The 24,308-nt window shown below is 45.8% G+C and overlaps 1 long non-coding RNA gene across 2 annotated transcripts in view; it reads right to left on the reverse strand.

The window, feature by feature from the left end:
- LOC126981286 (uncharacterized) overlaps positions 1 to 24,308 on the reverse strand; it is a 170,728-nt gene that overhangs the window by 92,057 nt on the left and 54,363 nt on the right. For both annotated transcript variants that reach the window (XR_007733875.1, XR_007733874.1), the window contains exon 3: positions 18,599 to 18,643. This is a non-coding gene — a long non-coding RNA (uncharacterized LOC126981286). The remainder of the gene's footprint in view (positions 1 to 18,598; positions 18,644 to 24,308) is intronic.

A 24,308-nucleotide genomic window follows, 5' to 3' on the forward strand; every position in this document is an offset into this window, starting at 1 on the left:
GGAAAGGCCGTGGGGAAGGGAAGGGGGGAATACGCATGCCCCTGCCCCCCGAGTTCAGTCCTCCAGAGGGGCGAGTTCGCTGATGACGGCGGAGAGAAAAGGGCTCCTCTGGGTGGCATTAAAGTCGCACTCCACCTCAGGCCGCGGGGACGAGCATGAACCAGGCCAGGAGAGGAGGAGGAGGAGGAGGAGGAATAGGAGAGGAGGAGGAGGAGGAAGAGGAGGGAGAAGGGAGACGAAGCGCAGGAGTATATAAATAATAGGAGGAGGATAAGGACGAGGAGCAAGAGGATGAAGAGAAGGAGAAGGAAAAGAAGGAAGAGAAGGAGGAGGAGAGAGAGTGAGAGGGAGTAGGGCAGAAACACAGAGGAAAGTTGAAAGAATAAGAAGGAAAAGGAGAACCCTGAATGCCGTGGGAACGAGGAGGAGGAGGAGGAGGAGGAGGAGGAGGAGGAGGAGGAGGAGGATAGGACCAGCTGGTGCAGTGTAGGATTCAGTCGGATTTACAAGAACGCGTCGTCTATGTCTCTTATTCTGATTGTTAGTGTTTTGCTGCGTCTCTCTCTCTCTCTCTCTCTCTCTGTGTGTGTGTGTGTGTGTGCCTGAAATCGTTCCACACACGACTTTGAATTTATGTGAAAAGGATGATGAAGAAACGATATATATACAAAAATAGAAAAAAAAACCATTGCACATCAACACACACACACACACACACACACACACACACACACACACACACACACACGTAAACATCAATAAAAGAAACAATCACACAAGAATCCCATCACATATAAATCACCGGAGAGATTTTCTTCTGTTTATGGACACGAATAACAAAAAAAACAATTCACGTACATTTATTTCTCTCAGTCTGGAGGAGATGAAGGTCCGGAGGGGGGTCGAGGGGGGGAGTGGGGGAGGGGGAAGGGGCCGAGAAGAGGCGAGGAGGGGGGGGGGGCCAGGTTAGGAGGTGTATAAGGGTACTGTATCAAGGTCTCTGAATGATATATATTATTCAAGTTTCCCTCTTTCAAAAAATAAAAAAATACACACACACACACACACACACACACACACACACACACACACACACACACACACACACACACACACACACACGCAGGAAGCACTCAACCCGCGCTTCCGTTTAACAGGATCACTTAATGGCTTGATACTTTTGTCGGGGAAATAAAAAAAATTGGGAAAAAAATATCTATACGTACACTCGCAAATAAAAAGGTACAAAGAGAGAGGATGTTTGTATTTTTTTTCACGAACTAATTAAGTCTATATCCTGAAGGCCTACGGGGGAGTTAGTGAACGTTTCCTCCCCTTCTTCCTCTCTCCCCCACCATTACCCAGGCCCTTCCCCCTATCCCACCATGTCCACCACCGCAATCACCTCCCGACCTCCCCAGCCGCTCCTACCAAAATCATTACAGGTAGCCCCTTTGTGTATGAATGTTGTATAAGTGAGAGTCCCGCCCACCCCTGTTTAGTTTTGATTAAGTCCCCCTGGAGTTATTTGTTTGGTTATATTTTGATTTTAAGTGTTAGGATATGTGTATGTATTAAAGGGATGTGTATGAATGATTGTAAAGAAAATATATAAGTTAAGAGATTACCAGCATCACCAGTATCATCACTGTAACCATCACACCAGTATTGCCACCATAAACACCTCAAGCATCACCACCACCACCATCACCACCATCATCACCACCTTGAGAAAGTACCCAAAACTTCATCACCTCCCCCACCATGAACTTTCAAGAGGTCTAATTCCGTAGTAATGATTTGAGGCAAACTTTCCACTTAACTTTTGGAAATAAACAATTACTGGAGGCCCGAACGTTTGAGGTCCGCACAACTAATTTCCTTTGCACCAGTTTAAAGCCTTTTTTTTTATTATGGACCTTATTTTTTCCTTTAATCAAGTCGTGTCTTTGAGGTGACAAGTATCCATAATTTTGTTTTTCGTTCCCGATTTCTTGGCGTCCGAGTTTTCCTTCTCAACTTGGAGGAGGAGGAGAGAAGGAGGAAAGGAAGGGAGAGAATGTTGGAGGAAGGGTGGAGAATAGAGGGTACGTTGGAGGAGGAAAGGAGAGAATGTTGGAGGAAGGTGGAGGGAAGGGATATTGCAAAAGAGGAATTGGAGGAGAAGGAGGAGGAAGAGGTGGTGGAATGACAAAGGGAAGATGATGGGAGAGAGGAGGAAGAGAAAGAGAAGGAAGGATGAACAGGAGGCAAACAAAGATATAAGGAAGAGGAGGAGGAAGAGGAGGACGAGGAGGTATAGGGGAAGGAAGAGTTATAAGAGGAGGAGGAGGAGGAGGAGTAAAACTAGTTGGGGGAAAAGAAGGAGGAGGAGGAGGAGTCGAATTAAGAGAATAAGGAGGACTAGAAAGAGGAGGAGGAGGAGGAGGAGGAGGAGGAGAACCGGAAAGAGGAAGAAAAACAGGAAGAGGAAGGAAGCCCGCAGTTCATTATGTTCCTTAACTTCTAATAAAATCTCTCTCTTCCTCTCTTCCTCTTTCCCTCCTTCTCTCCCTTCCTGTCTCTCTACTTACTCACCCGTCAGTCGATCACACTACCGATCTCTCCATCTATCTCTCTATCTATCAATTTCCGCTTCTATCTGGCACCATCTCATTAGTTTCCTATTTATTCGCCCGTCAATGGCACTGCTCGATCCCTCCACAAGGCAGCGACCCTCTCAACCGCTCTTACTGGCTCTCACGTGCTGAAAAGTCCGCGCATGAGTGATTAAAATGGGAGAGGCGATGGGGTGGGAATGGGGGAGGAAGTGGCAGGGAACGGGAGGAAGTGGGGTAGTAAGAAAGGGGAAGGGAGGGGATGGTAGGGAATGGAAGGGGAAGGGGTAGTATGGAAGGAAGGGGAGGGATAGGTAAGGTGGGGAAAGGGGAGGAAGGAGAAAGGTATGCAGTTGGAAGTTTGGGGGACGTGGAAGCTTGCAAGATACGAGGGAGATGAGTGTAAAAGGAGGAGGAGGAGGAGGAGGAATAAGAAGAGAAGGAGACTAGATGGATGGCTGGTGTGTGGTGTGGATGCCTAAATCGAGGTCAGGATAGGTTAGGTTAGGTCATGTTAGTTTAGGTTAGGTTAGGTCATATTAGGTTAGGTCAAGTTAGGTTAGGTTAGGTCATGTTAGTTTAGGTTAGGTTAGGTCATATTAGGTTAGGTCATGGTAGGTTAGGTTAGGTTAGGTCACATTAGTTTAGTTTAGTTTAGGTTAGGTTAGGTCATGTTAGGTTAGGTCAAGTTAGGTTAGGTTAGGTCAGGTCATATTAGGTTAGGTCATGTTAGGTTAGGTCAGGTCATATTAGATTAGGTTATCTTAGGCTAGGTTGTATCATGCTAGTGGGTTAGATTATGTTATACTAGGTTGAGTTAGGCAAGGTTAGGGTTGGAATAGGCTGGGTTGGATTGGCTAAGTTAGGTTAGGGTACATTAATTTAGGTTATGTTAGATTAGGAAGTGACAAGAAAGAACCAGGAAGAGGAGGAGGAGGAAGACGAGGAGGAGGAGTAGGAGAGGGAGGTGGGAGAAGGAGGACAACAAGGACAATGAAAAGGAGGATGAATAGTTGAAGGAAAATCGACGAGTAGGAAGAGGAGGAAGAAGAGGAAGAGGAAGAGCAGTAGCAGTGTTAAAGGGGAGAAAGGAGAAGTCTGACAAAGGGAAGGGAGGTGGAGAAGGAGGAGAAGGAGGAGAGAGGAGGAGGAGGAGGAGATGGGGGGAGGAAGACGAGAAGTAAAAAGAAGAGAAGGGGAGACAGAGGGAGGGAAGAGAGGGTGGAATGAAGAGGGGAGGAGAAAGATAAAGAGTAGAAGAAGAGGAGGGGGAGAAAGGGGGAGGAGGAGAATTACGAGAAGTAGAAAGAAGAGAGTGAAGGGGACAGAGCGAGGGAAGAGGGGGAGGAGGAGAAGTAGAAAGAAGAGGAGGAGGAAGAGGAGGAGGAGGAGGAGGAGGAGGAGGAGAAAGAGAAGGATGGATGAAAGCCAGACCTCTCCTCATTATAACAAGTTTTACACCGGAGAACGTGACCTGTTGAACGGACACACACACACAGCTACTATTTCTCAAGGACGGTGGAGAGGAGGGAAGAAGAGGAAGGGAAGGAAAGGAAAGGAGAATAACGAGGGGAAAAGTAGAAATAAAGAAGAGGTAAAGGAAAGGAAGAAAAAAAGGGAGGAGGAATGAAGAGGAGAAAAAGAAGGGGAGGGAAAAATAGAAATGGAAAAGGAAGGAATAAGGAATAAGAAAGATGAGGTTATGGAACGGAGGAGAAAAGGAGGAGGAATGAAAAGAAAAGGGAAGAGAAAGGAAATGGAGAAAAGTACAGCAATTGAATGGAGAAAGCAAAAAAAAAAAGACGGGGAGGGGAGAAATACTGTTGAAATAAGAAAATGGAAGAAGAAGTGGAGGAACGAGCAGGAGAGAATAGAAGGGAAGGGAAAGAAAAGTGAAGCAAAGGAAGGAAAAAATGAAAAGAATAGCAGGAAAGAAATGAAAATGAAAAAAAAAACGAAAAATAAGGAAAAGATGGATATAAATAGTTATGAGGCAAGGGAAAAGAGGGAAAGGGGAATATAAACGAAAATAAGAGAGGGAAGAAGAGGAAGAGAGAGGGAGGGAGGGAGGTAGTCAGAGGGAGGACTATAAATGGATAGGAAAGAAGGGGGGCGGTGGGGCATGGGGTGGAGAGGAAGGGAGGGAGGAGGAGCAAAAAATGGAGCCAGATAAACATTTCAAGTCCCGTCTGCTCGAAATGTCATCACGCTTATTGCTCTGTGTCTCGGTCAGTCTCCAAAGCAAGCTGAACGTCATTACTTATCTTCCTCCTCCTCCTCCTCCTCCTCCTCCTCCTACTGTATCCCGGTCGCCTCTTCCTCTTCCTCCTTCTCCCAATCCTACTGTTCTGCCACCACCTCCTCCTCTTCCTCTTCCTCCTCGTCTTCCTCCTTTTCTTCTTTTTAACCGTGGGAGAGTGTGCACTAGTGAAGAGAGAGAGAGAGAGAGAGAGAGAGAGAGAGAGAGAGAGAGAGAGAGAGAGAGAGAGAGAGAGAGAGAGAGAGAGAGAGAGAGAGAGAGAGAGAGAGAGAGAGAGAGAGAGAGAGAGAGAGAGAGAGAGAGAGAGAGAGAGAGAGAGAGAGAGAGAGAGAGAGAGAGAGAGAGAGAGAGAGAGAGAGAGAGAGAATGCATACACTGATTGATATATCCAAGAAAAAGACGAAGAAGAAGGGAAAAGTGATTGCTATAGGAATATATTTACGTCATAAGATACAGCTGAAGGAAGGAAGAAAGGAAGGAGGGAAGGAAGGAAGGAAGGAAGGGAAGGGAAACATTTGAAACATTTGAAACATTTTATTATACTTGCAATTTGTATATATATTGTTTGATATAACATAGATTAAAATATAATAGAAGACTGTAAGCGCATTTTAAGAGGAAAAGAACTGCTGGAACGCAAGATAAAAGATAAAAGACAAAATAAGAATTAGAGGAACGAGAGGAAAAGAGTTGGAACAGAAAAAGATATATGAATTAAGGTGACGAAGAAAGGGAAATGTGGACAAAATTTGAGAGTAAGAAAAACTTGAAAAAAGAAGGCAGGAAAAGAGAAGATTTGAAGCAGGAAGAGGAGGAGGGGGATGAGGAGTAAATATGAGAAAGGAAAAGGAAAAGGTGGTGATAAAAATAAATGAAGGGAGGAAAGAGAAGCGGTAGTAAAAGAAAATGGTGTGTAAAAACGAGTTAAAATTAAAAGCGAAAATTAAAAGTGGCTGTGAGAGAAAAAAATGCACAGGTAGAATAAAATAACAGGAAAGAGGGGAAAAGAAAAAAAAGTGAAATTAAAAAAAAATCTTGGAAAATCTAGTAAAAATGGAAGAAAACGAAGGAGGAGGAAGTAGTAGGAAAGAGAAGAAGAGATAAAAGAAAATATAGAAAAAAAGAAGAGAATGGGAAGTACAAGAAAAGGAAGGAATAGGAAGAAGAACAAAAACCACAACAACTAGGGACGAAAGGAGGAAGTAGAAGGAAAGAGGAAAAAAGTAAAAGAACATAAAAATAGAAAAAAATGATAGAAAGGTGAGTAAAAGGAAGGAATTGGGAGAAGAAAAAGACACAACAAAATGGGAAGAAAGGAGGAAGTAGTAGAAAAAAAAAGAAAAAGTAAAAGAAAATCGAGGAAGAATAGAATGGCGAGTAAATTATTAGCGGGCTTTTTTTTCTACATTCTTTTTGTTGCCCTTGAGCCGTCTCCATTGTTGTAAAAAAGGAATAAATAGGAAAAAGAAAACACAAAAATTAAGGATCAGATGACTTGTAACTTAATGTGTGTGTTATTTTCACGACCTTGAGGGGAAACCAAACTTAACGGACCCTGAAAACATGCTGAGGACTTGCTCTAAAAACACGACAGAGTTTGGGCTAAAAAAAAAGGCGTCCGTTTTTTTTCTTTCATCAAAGTTCTTAAGTGAATTTTCTTCCTCATCTTGCTGTAAATATTTCTCTCTCAAGTTATTGGCGATGCTTCTAACACACACACACACACACACACACACACACACACACACACACACATCATTACCTACATCATCATATCATTAGTAAGCCCAAATAAACAAGAGGATTTACGAAACTGAGAAAGGTGATTTAACATGACTTTCTACCATAAAACGCCCAAAATAATGGACATACAATGCTGTCCTTTCTTTTAAGTAACGCCATATAGGGAGAGGTTATGTGAGGGAGGCGAGGGAGGAAGGGAAAATAGGGAGGGAAAGAAAGAAGATTTTTTATTTTATTTTGCTAGGCAGTCGTCCTTAGGTCAATATCCCTCCCTTATAGTTTACTACATTTCTACTTTATTTTTCTTGAACAATGAAGTCAATATCCTTTTTCATTCATTTACTTCCATATCAGCTTTTACCGCTATAAAATCCCACCTACAGTAACCAAATCATTCACGCAATCATGCATGCATTATAGATAATGGGACTGGTGAATAAGGGAAGGGTTGGTAATGGGACAGGTGGATAGGGGAAGGATTGGTAATGGGACTGGTGGATAGGGGAAGGGTTGGTAATGGGACTGGTGGATATGGGAAGGATTGGTAATGGGACTGGTGGATAGGGGAAGGATTGGTAATGGGACTGGTGGATAGGGGAAGGGTTGGTAATGGGACAGGTGGATAGGGGAAGGATTGGTAATGGGACTGGTGGATAGGGGAAGGGTTGGTAATGGGACTGAAGAAGGGTTGGTAATGGGACTGGTGGATAGGGGAAGGGTTGGTAATGGGACTGGTGGATAGGGGAAGGATTGGTAATGGGACTGGTGGATAGGGGAAAGATTGGTAATTGGACTGGTGGATATGGGAAGTGTTGGTAATGGGACTGGTGGATAGGGGAATGATTGGTAATTGGACTGGTGGATAGGGGAAGGGTTGGTAATGGGACTGGTGGATAGGGGAAGGGTTGGTAATGGGACTGGTGGATAGGGGTAAGGTTGGTAATGGGACTGGTGGATAGGGAAGGTTGGTAATGGGACTGGTGGATAGGGAAGGATTGGTAATGGGACTGGTGGATAGGGAAGGATTGGTAATGGACTGGTGGATAGGGAAGAGTTGGTAATGGGACTGGTGGATAGGGGAAGGCTTGGTAATGGGACAGGTGGATAGGGGACAGGTTGGTAATGGGACTGGTGGATAGCGGAAGGATTGGTAATGGGACTGGTGGATAGGAGAAGGTGGTAAAGGACTGGTGGATAGGGAAGGTTTGGTAATGGGACTGGTGGATAGAGGAAGGACTGGTAATGGGACTGCTGGATAGGGGAAGGATTGGTAATGGGACTGGTGGATAGGGAAGGGTTGGTAATGGGACTGGTGGATAGGGAAGGGTTGGTAATGGGACTGGTGGATAGGGGAGGATTGGTAATGGGACTGGTGGATAGGGGAAGGATGGGTAATGGGACTGGTGGATAGGGGAAGAGTTGGTAATGGGACTGGTGGATAGGGAAGGGTTGGTAATGGGACTGGTGGATAGCGGAAGGATTGGTAATGGGACTGGTGGATAGGGGAAGGGTTGGTAATGAGACTGGTGGATAGGGGAAGGATTGGTAATGGGACTGGTGGATAGGGGAAGGGTTGATAATGGGACTGGTGGATAGGGGAAGGGTTGGTAATGGGACTGGTGGATAGGGGAAGGGTTGGGAATGGGACTGGTGAATAGGGGAAGGGTTGGTAATGGGACTGGTGGATAGGGGAAGGGTTAGTAATGGGACTGGTGGATAGGGGAAGGATTGGTAATGGGACTGGTGGATAGGGGAAGAGTTGGTAATGGGACTGGTGGATAGGGGAAGGATTGGTAATGGGAGTGGTGGATAGAGGAAGGGTTGGTAATGGGACTGGTGGATAGGGGAAGGATTGATAATGGGACTGGTGGATAGGGGAAGGGTTGGTAATGGGACTGGTGGATAGGGGAAGGGTTGGTAATGGGACTGGTGGATAGGGGAAGGATTGGTAATGGGACTGGTGGATAGCGGAAGGATTTGTAATGAGACTGGTGGATAGGGGAAGAGTTGGTAATGGGACTGGTGGATAGGGGAAGGGTTGGTAATGGGACTGGTGGATAGGGGAAGGATTGGTAATGCGACTGGTGGATAGGGTAAGGGTTGGTAACGGGACTGGTGGATAGGGGAAGGATTGGTAATGGGACTGGTGGATAGGGGAAGGATTGGTAATGGGATTGGTGGATAGGTGAAGAGTTGGTAATGGGACTGGTGGATAGGGGAAGGGTTGGTAATGGGACTGGTGGATAGGGGAAGGATTGGTAAAGGGACTGGTGGATAGGGGAAGGGTTGGTAATAGGACTGGTGGATAGCGGAAGGATTGGTAATGGGACTGGTGGATAGGGGAAGGATTGGTAATGGACTGGTGGATAGGGGAAGGTTGGTAATGGACTGGTGGACAGGGGAAGGTTTGGTAATGGGACTGGTGGATAGGGGAGGAGTTGGTAATGGGACTGGTGGATAGAAGAAGGGTTGGTAATGGGACTGGTCGATAGGGAAGGGTTGGTAATGGACTGGTGGATAGGGAAGGATTGGTAACGGGACTGGTGGACAGGGAAGGGGTAATGGGACTGGTGGATAGGGAAGGGTTGGTAATGGGACTGGTGGATAGGGAAGGATTGGTAATGGGACTGGTGGATAGGGAAGGTTGGTAATGGGACAGGAGGATAGGGAAGGATTGATAATGGGACTGGTGGATAGGGAAGGATTGGTAATGGGACTGGTGGATAGGGGTTGGTAATGGAACTGGTGGATAGGGAAGGATTGGTAATGGGACTGGTGGATAGAAGGGTTGGTAATGGGACTGGTGGATAGGGAAGGATTGGTAATGGGACAGGTGGATAGGGAAGGATTGGTAATGGGACTGGTGGATAGGGAAGGATTGGTACTGGGACTGGTTGATAGGTGAATGGTTGGTAATGGGACTGGTGGATAGGGGAAGGTTTGGTAATGGGACTGGTGGATAGGGGAAGGATTGGTAATGGGACTGGTGGATAGGTGAAGGGTTGGTAATGGGACTGGTGGATAGGGGAAGGATTGGTAATGGGACTGGTGGATAGGGGAAGGCTGGTAATGGGACAGGTGGATAGGGACGGATTGGTAATGGGACTGGTGGATAGGGGAAGGATTGGTAATGGGACTGGTGGATAGGGGAAGGATTGGTAATGGGACAGGTGGATAGGGGAAGGATTGGTAATGGAACTGGTGGATAAGGGAAGGGTTGGTAATGGGGGGAAGGATTGGTAATGGGACTGGTGGATAGGGGAAGGGTTGGTAATGGACTGGTGGATAGGGAAGGATTGGTAATGGGACTGGTGGATAGGGAAGGATTGGTAATGGGACTGGTGGATAGGGAAGGGTTGGTAATGGGACTGGTGGATAGGGAAGGATTGGTAATGGGACTGGTGGATAGGGAAGACTGGTGGATATTGGTAATGGGACTGGTGGATAGGGAAGGGTTGGTAATGGGACTGGTGGATAGAAGGTTGGTAATGGGACTGGTGGATAGGGAAGGATTGGTAATGGGACTGGTGGATAGGGAAGGATGGGACTGGTGGATAGGGGAAGGATTGGTAATGGGACTGGTGGATAGGAAGGGGGAAGGGTTGGTAATGGGACTGGTGGATAGGGAAGGATTGGTAATGGGACTGGTGGATAGGGAAGGATTGGTAATGGGACTGGTGGATAGGGAAGGTTGGTAATGGGACTGGTGGATAGGGGAAGGATAGGTAATGGGACTGGTGGATAGGGGAAGGCTTGGTAATGGGACTGGTGGATAGGAAAATGATTGGTAATGGGACTGGAGGATAGGGAAGGATTGGTAATGGGACTGGTGGATAGGGGAAGGGTTGGTAATGGGACTGGTGGATAGGGAAGGATTGGTAATGGGACGATAGGGAAGGTGGTAATGGACTGGTGGATAGGGAAGGACTGGTGGATAGGGAAGGATTGGTAATGGGACTGGTGGATAGGGGAAGGTTGGTAATGGGACTGGTGGATAGGAAGGATTGGTAATGGGACTGGTGGATAGGGAAGGTTGGTAATGGGACTGGTGGAGAGGTGAAGGATTGGTAAGGGGACTGGTGGATAGAGGAAGGATTGGTAATGAGACTGGTGGATAGGGGAAGGGTTGGTAATGGGACTGGTGGATAGGAGAAGGATTGGTAATGGGACTGGTGGATAGGGGAAGGATTGGTAATGGGACTGGTGGATAGGGGAAGGATTGGTAATGGGACTGGTGGATAGGGAAGGCTGGTAATGGACTGGTGGATAGGGAAGGATTGGTAATGGGACTGGTGGATAGGGAAGGGACTGGTGGATAGGGAAGGATTGGTAATGGGACTGGTGGATAGGGAAGGATTGGTAATGGACTGGTGGATAGGGAAGGATTGGTAATGGGACTGGTGGATAGGGAAGGATTGGTAATGATAGGGAAGGTTGGTAATGGGACTGGTGGATAGGGAAGGATTGGTAATGGGACTGGTGGATAGGGGAAGGATTGGTAATGGGACTGGTGGATAGGGAAGGATTGGTAATGGGACTGGTGGATAGGGGATTGGTAATGGGACTGGTGGATAGGGAAGGGTTGGTAATGGGACTGGTGGATAGGGAAGGATTGGTAATGGGACTGGTGGATAGGGAAGGATTGGTAATGGGACTGGTGGATAGGGAAGGTTGGTAATGGGACTGGTGGATAGGGGAAGGTTTGGTAATGGGACTGGTGGATATGGGAAGGATTGGTAATGGGACTGGTGGATAGGAGAAGGATTGGTAATGGACTGGTGGATAGGGGACGGGTTGGTAATGGGACAGGTGGATAGGGAAGGATTGGTAATGGGACTGGTGGATAGGGAAGGATTGTTAATGGGACTGGTGGATAGGGGAAAGGTTGGTAATGGGACTGGTGGATAGGGGATGGCTTGATAATGGGACTGGTGGATAGGGGAAGGATTGGTAATGGGACTGGTGGATAGGAGAAGGGTTGGTAATGGGACTGGTGGATAGGGGAATGATTGGTAATAAGACCGGTGGATAGGGAAATGATTGGTAATGGGACAGGTGGATAGGGGAAGGATTGGTAATGGGACTGGTGGATAGGAGAAGGGTTGGTAATGGGACTGGTGGATAGGGGAAGGATTGGTAATGGGACTGGTGGATAGGGGAAGGATTGGTAATGGGACTGGTGGATAGGGTGGATAGGGGAAGGATTGGTAATGGGACTGGTGGATAGGGGAAGGGTTAGTAATGGGACTGCTGGATAGGGGAAGGATTGGTAATCGGACTGGTGGATAGGGGAAGGATTGGTAATGGGACTGGTGGATAGGCGAAGGGTTGGTAATGGGACTGGTGGATAGGGGAAGGTTTGGTAATGGGACTGGTGGATAGGGGAAGGATTGGTAATGGGACTGGTGGATAGGGGAAGGATTGGTAATGGGACTGGTGGATAGGGGAAGGATTGGTAATGGGACTGGTGGATAGTGGAAGGATTGGTAATGGGACTGGTGGATAGTGGAAGGATTGGTAATAGGACGGGTGGATAGGGGAAGGTTGGTAATGGGACTGGTGGATAGGGAAGGATTGGTAATGGGACTGGTGGATAGGGGAAGGGGACTGGTGGATAGGGAAGGGTTGGTAATGGGACTGGTGGATAGGGAAGGATTGGTAATGGGACTGGTGGATAGGGAAGGATTGGTAATGGGACTGGTGGATAGGGAAGGATTGGTAATGGGACTGGTGGATAGGGGAAGGATTGGTAATGGGACTGGTGGATAGGGAAGGATTGGTAATGGGACTGGTGGATAAAGGATTGGTAATGGGCCTGGTGGATAGGGGAAGGATTGGTAATGGGACTGGTGGATAGGGGAAGGATTAGTAATGGGACTGGTGGATAGGGAAGGATTGGTAATGGGACTGGTGGATAGGGAAGGTTGGTAATGGGACTGGTGGATAGGGAAGGATTGGTAATGGGACTGGTGGATAGGGAAGGACTGGTAATGGGACTGGTGGATAGGGAAGGATTGGTAATGGGACTGGTGGATAGGGAAGGTTGGTAATGGACTGGTGGATAGGGAAGGATTGGTAATGGGACTGGTGGATAGGGAAGGATTGGTAATGGGACTGGTGGATAGGGAAGGATTGGTAATGGGACTGGTGGATAGGGAAGGATTGGTAATGGGACTGGTGGATAGGGAAGGATTGGTAATGGGACTGGTGGATAGGGGAAGGATTGGTAATGGGACTGGTGGATAGGGAAGGATTGGTAATGGGACTGGTGGATAGGGAGAAGGGTTGGTAATGGGACTGGTGGATAGTGGAAGGATTGGTAATGGGACTGGTGGATAGGGGAAGGGTTGGTAATGGGACTGGTGGATAGGGGAAGGATTGGTAATGGGACTGGTGGATAGGGGAAGGATTGGTAATGGGACTGGTGGATAAGGGAAGGATTGGTAATGGGACTGGTGGATAGGGGAAGGATTGGTAATGGGACAGGTGGAGGGAGGAAGGGTTGGTAATGGGACTGTTGGATAGGGAAGGATTGGTAATGGGACAGGTGGATAGGGAAGGATTGGTAATGGGACTGGTGGATAGGGAAGGGTTGGTAATGGGACAGGTGGATAGGGAAGGATTGGTAATGGGACAGGTGGATAGGGAAGGGTTGGTAATGGGACAGGTGGATAGGGAAGGATTTGTAATGGGACTGGTGGATAGGGAAGGATTGGTAATGGGACTGGTTGATAGGGAAGGGTTGGTAATGGGACTGGTGGATAGGGAAGGTTGGTAATGGGACTGGTGGATAGGGAAGGGTTGGTAATGGGACTGGTGGATAGGGGAAGGGTTGGTAATGGGACTGGTGGATATGCGAAGGATAGGTAATGGGACAGGTGGATAGGGAAGGGTTGGTAATGGGACAGGTGGATAGGGAAGGATTGGTAATGGGACTGGTGGATAGGGAAGGATTGGTAATGGGACTGGTGGATAGGGAAGGATTAATGGGACAGGTGGTTAGGTGAAGGATTGGTAATGGGACTGGTGGATACGGGAAGGGTTGGTAATGGGACAGGTGGATAGGGGAAGGATTGGTAATGGGACTGGTGGATAGGGGAAGGTGTGGTAATGGGACTGGTGGATAGGGGAAGGATTGGTAATGGGACTGGTGGATAGGGGAAGGATTTGTAATGGGACTGGTGGATAGGGGAAGGGTTGGTAATGGGACAGGTGGATAGGGGAAGGATTGGTAATGGGACTGGTGGATAGGGGAAGGGTTGGTAATGGACAGGTGGATAGGGGAAGGATTGGTAATGGGACTGGTGGATAGGGAAGGGTTGGTAATGAATAGGGGAGGGATAAGGGACAGGGAGGGAGGAGAGAGAGGGAGAGAGAGAGAGGGAGGTCGAGAGAGAGGGAGAGGAGAGAGAGAGAGAGAGAGGGAGAGAGAGAGAGAGAGAGAGAGAGAGAGAGAGAAGAGAGAGAGAGAGAGAGAGAGAGAGAGAGAGAGAGAGAGAGAGAGAGAGAGAGAGAGAGAGAGAGAGAGAGAGAGAGAGAGAGAGAGAGAGAGAGAGAGAGAGAGAGAGAGAGAGAGAGAGAGAGAGAGAGAGAGAGAGAGAGAGAGAGAGAGAGAGAGAGAGAGAGAGAGAGAGAGAGAGAGAGAGAGAGAGAGAGAGAGAGAGAGAGGAAAGGTTTAAAAAGCTTTAGCCAGATGAAAGTTACACGGAGTTTTGTAAAGGCAGCGACAGGGATTTGGGGGGCAGGGAGGCAGGGGAGGCAGACAGCAGGGCAACACGGGGCAGGCAGGGGACAGGAAGTTATGCCTCTGCCCCTTCACGCGCCGGCCTAAGGTTGTGACGTATGAGTGAAGGGGAGGTAAAGGGGGTGAGGGGGAGGCTGTCAGGGTGATGGGCAGGGTGAAGGGACAGTACTCTACAAAAGGGTGGTGAAAAAGGGTGAATGAAAAGAATAATAATAGGGGAGATAGGCGTTGATTTGGTCGTTCAGTAGTGGCAGGGGTGGACAGTGGTGGTGGTGGTGGTGGTGGTGGCTGTGGTGGTTGTTGTGGTGGTGGTGTTTGAAACTTCCTCTGATGATGGTGACAGTGATAGGAGCTTTGACAGGGCAGTGACAGAACAGTGAGTCATGTCTGCCTGTCTATCTGTGTCTGTCTGTCTGTCAAGAGTAGACGATTTACTAACTTTAACTTCTTTAATAAATCGTTTGAGTAAATATTTATGCTGAAAAACTGGTGATAATGATGAGGGGGGGGGGGGGGATGGGATGGTGTAAGTGGTGGATGCAGAGACCAGATAGGTAGAGAGACACAGGGATACACAGATGAAGGCAAAGAAGGAAGGGTTATTCAGTAGCAGTGAGGGGAGAGTGGATGGAGAGAGTGAGGTGGGCAGAGCTGCAGGTGGGAAGGTAACTAATGTGGGAGAAAAGATTGTGATGGAAGAGTTAAGAGGAGAGAGTGAGACAGAGACACTAGAGAAGCTGAATGAACTGGGATGGAAGACGAAGAGAAAAATAGAGAATGGAGAGAGAGGAAGAGAGAGAGGGAGAGGAGAAAGAATGGCAGAGTGGCAGGGGAGAGCGAGAGAGCGAGCGAGAAGGCAAGATGCGTAGTAAGTGAATTGAGTGTGAGGAAGGAAGGGAGAAAACAAGTTGTACAGACTGACTGGCAAAGTGGCAAGAGGAGAGAGAGGGGAAGAAAGATGAAGAAGCGAATGAGTGTGCGGGAGGTAAAACAATAAAGAGCAACAGACTGAGTGGAAGTAGACAACAGAAAAGACACAGACTGAGGTACAGGGGACACAGTTTTACGGGTTTTACAGACAAGAGAGCAAGGTTGTGGGTTAGAACAAAGAAATGGGACATGGTGCGAGGGGTGATGGGTAGCGAAAGGTACAAGGAAGAGGGATAAAGAGGAGGAAGAGGAGACTGGAAAGGAAAAGGCATGGTATAAGAAGGTAGAGAAGGAAGGAACGGGAGAAAAAAGCTGAACGGGAGAAGGAAAGTGGAGGAGCGGATAGGAAAAGAGGATGGAGAGGGAGGAATGGGAAAAGGAATGAAGATACTGGAAAGGAAGGGTGGCAGGGAAAGAGAGGTATGAGAGACCACAGGAAAGGAAGGAAAGGGAAGAAACGGATGGAAATAAAGAGGACATTGAAAAAAAAAGATAAAAATCGGAGCGGAACATAGAAAAAAAGAATGAAAACGGGAGTGGAAGGGAAGGGAAGAGCAGGGTCAAGAAAGATGGGAGAGAAGTAAGGACAAACGAAAGGAAGGAAGGGATAGGAAAAAGAGAAAAATGAGAGCAATGATGGAAATGGGAGTGGTTGGGAAGGGAATAGCAGCGTGATAGAGGTTGGAAGGGAAGTAAGAACGAGCGAGGTGACAGGGCGGATGGGGGAGGGTGTAAGGCAGAGGAAGGAAGGCAGGGAGGGAGGCAGGGAGGGAGGGAAGGGGGAAGCATGGAGCGAGGGAGCAGCGCATATAGGCACAAGCGAGAGCCTTCCCACCCTTCAACTCTGTATTTTTTTGGCTGAGCGAGTTTTGTAATTGAAATCAACACTGCTATTGGTGGCGCCCAGTCAACCGAGATGCACACACACACACACACACACACACACACACACACACACACACACACACACACACACACGCGCACTCACACAGCAATCAGTCTATCAGTCAATTTATCTATTTTCTGTTGCTTTTACGTTGATTATTATGAGAGAGAGAGAGAGAGAGAGAGAGAGAGAGAGAGAGAGAGAGAGAGAGAGAGAGAGAGAGAGAGAGAGAGAGAGAGAGAGAGAGAGAGAGAGAGAGAGAGAGAGAGAGAGAGAGAGAGAGAGAGAGAGAGAGAGAGAGAGAGAGAGAGAGAGAGAGAGAACCACTCCCCCCCTCTCCCTCTCCCCTTTGCTTCTAACTCCCATTATAAACAAATATATGCGTGCGTTGAGAGTTAATAAACAGCCCTACCTCCCCTTCCCTTCCCTTCCCTTTAGACTACCTCCACCCACTCCCGTATATCCCCTTCCTCTCCTCCACCCTCGCCAATCACCCCTATACCTCCTCTCTCTACCCCTTCCATTCTCCTGTGTTCTCTCCACAATCCCATTTTTTCCCTTTTTCCCTCTTTCCCTTCCTTTCATCTCCCATTCCTCTTTCCTCTTTTACCCTTCCATTCCTTACCTGATTTTCCTATTCCCATCCTATTTTAAATTCCTTGCTGAACATTCCTCCTTTCCTTTCCTTTCTCCTTCCCCTTCCCCTTCACGGCAAAGACTCACCCATGTACTTACTGTCTACTCTGTCTATTCCCTTACTTCCCCTTCCTATCCCCATCCTATTCCTATACCTTTGCTGACCTTTCTCCTTCCCTCTCCCCTTCCCCTGGGCGACCTTTCTGATCCCCTGCCTGAACGACCCTCTTGATTTCACCCACAGCCATTCACGTAATCCTGGGGTCGTAAGCTCTCACTCACACACGCGCGCACACACACACACACACACACACGTTGGGGGCTTCAGAACGGCCGTATACCTTCACCTGTGTTGGTCACGCAGGTAATCCCGCTGTAATTGCCCCGCTCGTTAAGGTGTTACAAAAGACGTGACTCGCAACGCAGCAGCAAACGGCATAGAAAACGGACGTGCGGAAAGAAAACAAGTGGAACGCGCACACACAGAAAAAGAAAATGGGAAGGTGTTTATTTTCCTCGCTTACTTTTTTATGTCGTTTAAACTGCAAGTGTTTGTTACCTTGTAGCTTTTACTCCACGATTTCGTTTTTACAGTTTCGATTATGTGTTGTCGTGTTTTTTCTTCTCCTTCACGTGACATTTCATTTGGGTATCTTTCAGCTCTCCATTACGATTTTGCCTAATAAATGCACTATATATTTTGATAGTTATTGCCTATGTAATCTGCCATATGAGTTTTGTTTTCATACTGAGGGATATTCTTTCTCTTCTCTTCTCTTCTCTTTAACCGCTGTGTATATATTGAACTAACAAAATAATTATGGACTCAAATTTGCACCTTTGATATTTATTTTTCAAGGAGTTTTTTTTTATATAGAAGTAAACTTATTATTCCATCGATATATCATTCTTGTTCGCCAGGTGTTCAACGTGTCCCCTTCAGCACAGGAGTCACCTACGCGTGGCTGCCTTCTCTTAACGCACACACCTTAACCCGGTAGCAGCGGGGATCATGTTTCTTAATGGTCCGTCTAAGCGAGAAAATTGAGAAAAAAATCATCACTCACACAAACCATTTCATAATATATATCAAAGCATTTGGGATCAATTTAAGCATCATCTATTTTTGGGGGTTTAAATCATAGCACAAATTAGCCCCATCGCTGCTACCGGGTTAACTGTTTCGTCTGACGGGTGGCGGAGCGAGGGAAAGGAGTCAAGGTATGGAGGAGCAGCACGTGGGACTCATTACCTTCCTTACAAAAATGCCTCTTTACGAGTTTTAAACCTCATTTTTCTCGCCCGTGTGTGTGTTCGCCGTGCAGCACGCAGACTATTACGCTAGACTTCCTTTGTTACTTGCTCGCATTCTTTTCGACGGATTACGTGTCTGAGTGCCTGTCTTTGTCTGTGTGTTTGTCTGTGTGTTTGTCTGTGTGTCTGCCTATATTTTTGTTTCTGTTATGCTTTGTCTTTCTGCCAGTCCGAGTTTGTATGCCTTTTCCTCTGTCTGCCTGCCGTGGGCGCGTCCCCTCTAATGGGAGACTTTACATATGTGGCTATATACATATACGTACTATATGCATTTTTTAATGAGAAATTTTGTAATCTTAGTGTCATGTGGCTGATTCTCTTGCCTTACATCTAACAGAGGTGTAAAAGATTTTCTGCACTAACGAGACTCAACAGAGGCTGGGATGCACTTCATTGTTGACGCTAGCAACGGACCACTTTTAGTTAGTCACCCGTTACAATAACCTCCCAAAATCTATCTACGGAAGACGTAAAACATTTTGACTTACCTCCCCACTGCGTGTCTTGGTCTTGATACCTCCATCTCCACGGAGCTGAAACACAACAACATAAAATTGTAAAACACTTCTCATATCACCTTGTCCGCCAGCTGTCTTCCCTACGACTACAGTGTCTGGAGGGATGAGGCTTCACTGTCACTATCATAGAAGGGACATAAAATTATACTCTTCAAATTAACACTGGGAAGAAGCTCCAAATACGTTAAACCAGCGACCGCCAATAGCATTTCATTTCTCCCAGCAACCGCCAAAAACTAGCAGCATGAGCTAGAGAAAAGGTGTGTCTTACATGAGGGATGGGTAATAATGAACTCCAAATGGGAAAGGTGGAGAGTCAAAATCACCAAGTTGGATGTCCTTGTGTATGGTACAACAGCTAACCTATTAATAATTCTTGATTAATTTTCTCCAAGACGCCCAAGAGCACAGTCAACACTGGGCATGAGGAAATTACTGTTGGGAAAATAAATATTGACAAAGCACGTTATACTCGACTCAAACAAAGCGCCGTAAAGAGCGAGGGAAGCATTAAGGCTTAGCGAGCACGTCAACAGCTAATCTAATAACGTCAAGACCTCGTTTGTCCGGCGAGACACAGCGACGGAATTATGAAGGCCAGGTACAAGTGAAAGGTCAGGTGTGTCAGGAACGAACGAACACACGCGAGCTTACACACACAAACATTTATACACTCTCTCATTATTGTGTCCGTGTGTGTGTGTGTGTGTGTGTGTGTGTGTGTGTGTGTGTGTGTGTGTGTGTGTGTGTGTGTGTGTGTGTGTGTGTGTGTGTGTGTGTGAGTGTTCATCCCTCACACTATATAACAATACTCATTATACTCACGTGGTTCCTTTAATTTGATCGTTATGTTACCCATTAATAAATAAGGGAAACTAAGTAAGAAAGGCAAACTTAAATGTACTGAAGAGTATCGGGGAGGAATGAATGGCTGCGAATGAAAGAAGAAAGAGTTAATTATGATACGAAGAATTATTAGGGTGCCCATTACTCGTCCTGCCATCATATGTCTAATGTAATGATGTAGAGCAAAGCTGCTCCAGGGGTAATTTAATCCAGTGTGTTCGAAATGTCTATCACGAAAGCCGTTGAGTAACGTTAACGTGGTCGGCTGCGTCCGTAGAGTTTATCGCGTCTCTTTTTGCACGCTCCGCTCGTAACACACTCATTGTCCCGAAGGCTTTGGTAGCCTTGTGGCGGTAGGTTTGTAGCTAACTGGTGGACATATTGCTGAAAACCCTTCTGTTGATCACAGGGATGGAGTGAATACAAGAATTATATATTCGAATACGAATGTTTCAAATTCCAACGAATGCGAATACGAATTCGAATACACTGAAATGATTATAATTAGAATACAAATACGAATATTTCTTGAAAGTATTCGTGAATACATTCATGAATACCTTTCACTGAAAAATACCCTGTCAACATAACCGGATATAGAACTGTTCTAAGTTATGCGTCAGTAAAATGAGCTCATTAACACACATTCAGCGTACACACTGGCAATTAGCAACTGAGTCAGACTCCAGACGCGCTGTCATAATTTGGGATGTTATTTCTGATAATAAATTTTGAAGTATTCGTCAGATTATTCGCAAAATACTTTCACCGTGTATTCGAATACGAATGAGATTACTTTGAATTCTATCAATATTTATTCGAATACGAATACGATTACACCCAAGAACGGTATTCGAATGTATTCGAATATGAATACCGAATACGAACACTCAATCCCAGGTTGATCAGTATCCTGATTCTAATGCAACGGATCAGTTTGAGATACATGTAATGTTTTATTAACAACAGCAACAACAACAAAAATGTAAAATAAAGACTGTTCCGAGGTCTCAAGAAAGCTTTTGGAAACTTTGTGTAACAAACTGCAATATTCATTGAATTGTTACCAAATACGAATGGGGCTTTTATTTATAGCTTGAAACGGTTTATTCAAGTAGTTCCAATAACTCTTGGATATAATATGTAAAAATGAAGTAAAAAAGTTTCGGAGCTATTTTTTCACTAATATTTCTCAGATTTTTTTTGTTTCAACAAATTTTGTGATTCATACATGTGTTCTACAATTACTGCCGAGTCTAATGGGATTAGCCACAACTTTCTACTTTATATAAAAACTGAGCTGAGGCAAATATTGATACACGTGGCACGAAAGCACGTGAAATTGACATCCACGTCCTGAAAATGAGGGGTGGAATCCAATATATATTATAATCTGTACATGAAATCCAATACCTTGCTGTCTATTAAGTTTCAAAGAGATTGTTTATAAAGAGCGCTTAGTTTTAAATTAAGACGCTGACAAGGTTTTAATCATAGTTATATAAGCGTATTGAGAGAGAGAGAGAGAGAGAGAGAGAGAGAGAGAGAGAAAGGAGAGACAGACAGACAGACAGACAGACAGAGAGAATGAAGACAAAACTGAACCCATAATTTCACTAACCAAAAAATGTGGCTAATTTGCTTTTTTGCTAATATTTCATCGCATCGTCATAGAAGCTGCTGCAAGTGGCCATGGCGGAATTTCCTATCCAATTTCCTTGCGTTATTATGTCTCGTCCAATATGAAGTAGCTACACGACAGTCCTTTTTTCTTCACGGCATCGGATCTCTTTCATCTTCTCGTATACATATTCAAGACGTAACATTTTTCCGTCCTTCTTTTTCCTCGAATTTTGTGTCTCTTTGAAGACTCCACGAAACCCCCGTCCCAGAAATTGTTGTTCGTACTGTGAGATTCATATTATTTTCGAATTTTCTGGTATTTTTTTTCTATTTAATCCATATCAGTGACTTTTAAGTGACTCCCTCTTCCCTTTTTTCTTAGTTTAGGAGATGAACATAAATTACAGAGTTCAAGTGTGTGTGTGTGTGTGTGTGTGTGTGTGTGTGTGTGTGTGTGTGTGTGTGTGTGTGTGTGTGTGTGTGTGCTGCTGGCAGTAACCGTGAGAAAGCTACAAATGAATGGCTGAAATTTCATCAATGAGATTCGAAGATCTTTAAACACCCGCCTTGGGACTGAGAGGACGAATGGGATGTGTGCGGTGGGCGGGTGGAAGGATGGGTGAGTCTGAGGATCCCTGTTGCTAGATTATCGTACACAGAGCCTCGTATTGACCAGATTCTGAGCCATAGCTATTGCAAAAAAAACACCAATAATTAACCATTTTAATGATAACCCTATATGAAGGCAGTTATTGGGGTGGAGGAGGCAGTTTTGGGGTTGGAAATCGGCAAACATAAGAGGCTGAGTACGACAATCTGGCAACGTTGCTGAGGATAGGGAAAGCAACACGAATGGGAGGCAGAGAGAAGGGGTAAATAGGAAGGGGTAAAAGGATGTAGGGGTGAAGAAAGGGTGCGATAGAGGGGATAGAAAACATACATCGGCAGAGTAACTATAGAGGTGGAGTATTAAAAAAGTTTGATCTAAAGAAAACGTCTATAAAAAGTGAAAAACGGGCTATTGGAAAAGACAAGTGAACTATAGCAAAGAAGGGTGCGATAGAGAGTATATAAAGACATACATGGGAAGAGGAACTATAGAGGTGGACTATTAAAAAACCTTGAACTAAAGAAAACGTCTATAAAAAGTGAAAAGCGGGCTATAGAAAAAAGACAAGTGGACTATATAGCAAAGAAGGGTGGAAGCTGGGTAGGGAGTATAATATGGAAGAGGTGGAAGGAGTATGTAGAAAGAAGGGTGGGGTGGGGGGGGGGGAGAGGTAGTAAGGTGTTGTGGGTGGACAGAGGAAGAAAATGGGTGGTGGAAGATGATTATGGAAAAAAAAATGAGTCTGGAAAAGGTATATGATAAAGAGAGGAGGGACAGAGGGCAATTGGAAGAATGGGAGGTATAAGGAAGTGAGAGTGGGGTGGATTTCTTGTGGAGTGGGCTGGATTGGGCTAAAGTGGACTGGATTAGGTTGAACTTAACTGGGCTGGAAAGAACTGAACTGGGCTTTTATGGACTGATTTGGGATGTATCACTTTCTCTGGGCAACAAAGTAATAGGAAATTCCACAAAGACCACAGGATTAGGCGGCTCAGGTGATGGTGCGGCCCCTGATTTCCTCACCTTTACCTGAGAACGAGGGGAAGGAGGACAGGTGAGGGGACAGGACGGAGGGGAGGAACAAGTAAGGGAGGAGAGAGGTGTAGTGTGATATGCGCCTCTAGTTTAATTTTGTTCTTCCGTTCTCCCTTCCTCTATCTATTTCCTTTAATGTTTTCTGTTATATTTTCTTGTCTCTTCTCTATGTTCTGTTCCTTCCTACTTCAGTCTGTGTTTTACTTCCTTTCATTCTTCTCCTTCCCTCTTTGTATTTCCTTCATTTCTACTTCTCTTTCTCTACTAACCTCACTGTCCATCCTCCTCTTGAGTCCTTATTTCACTTTTCTTGTATTTCATGAATAATATAAACTGGAAATCAACTATGAAAGCAATTCTGAACGAGGTGTGCAACCTTCCATGTTTACCGACAAATGTTTAGTCAATAGTAACGATCCAGTATCTGTGAATGCTGCCAAAACAACACACACGACTCAGTTCAATAATACTGTTAGATTCCTTATTATTTTTTTACCATAGTCTTTTTGTGTTGTTTTCATGTGCTAATAATCGACGCGGGGATTTTTTATAATAGTGGCAAAGTAGTAGTAGTAGTAGTAGTAGTAGTAGTAGTAGTAGTAGACTCAACAGTAGTAGTAAATAAATGCGGGAGACGACAATGAAGGATGCTGGAGGAGAGATAACAGTACCGGAGTGGGAGGGCGGAAGCTGCGGGTAATGAGATGGGGGTGGCGATGCGGAGGGAGAGGAGGAGGAGGAGGAGGAGGAGGGAGAGGAGTTGATGACGAAGAGGGAGAGGAAGAGAGAAGGCCGAGGAGATAAAGGGGAGGAAGGGAGAGTGAGGTAGAGAAGGAGGCAAGAAAGATATGAGAGGTGACAGGGTAGAGGTAGCAGGAGGAGGAGGAGGAGGAGGAGGAGGAGGGAAGGGGGGGGGGACATCCGCTAGGCTCGCCATTTACAACTGAGTTTAATTTCCCGCTTATATTTATCATGACAGTGGGCTTTATCTGATAGCGGAGAGGTGAGGATGACGCTCTCTCTCTCTCTCTCTCTCTCTCTCTCTCTCTCTGGTAAGTTCCATATTTGGGGTATGTGTTCGTAAAGTGAGGCAGATGGGAGTAAGAGCGGTCGGAAAGAGCTGGCCTTCGTTTATAGTGTTCCCTTTTGTAGCGAAGTGTAGAGAAGTGTATCGATGATTTCTTTATAAGGACAAACCAATACACGGGCACATTTATTCCCTACACTTTCCTATTGCCTGTATGTGCCCGCGATGCTTTCAGTTCCTCCCATGATAAGACACATTCATACACCTAAACATTCATGAACACATACATTTCTTCACGTTGTTTTATGCCAACATGTACACACGCCATAACATGCATTACCGAATTCGTCATCCAATTTTCTAATACACTATTCCTGGACCCGATATTAAATTCACACCCAGTGCTACGTGATCTAACTTCTTTTTTTTCGGTGTAAGTGCTTCATCTAAGTTGCATTTGAGTTACGATGCTCTTGTGACTGATGGCTTAATTCACTGGATGACTGTTTGAGAGACAGTAGTGCCGGATCGCTCAGTTG

Source organism: Eriocheir sinensis, chromosome 47 (assembly GCF_024679095.1).
Source record: "Eriocheir sinensis breed Jianghai 21 chromosome 47, ASM2467909v1, whole genome shotgun sequence".
Taxonomy (NCBI): Eukaryota; Metazoa; Arthropoda; class Malacostraca; order Decapoda; family Varunidae; genus Eriocheir; species Eriocheir sinensis.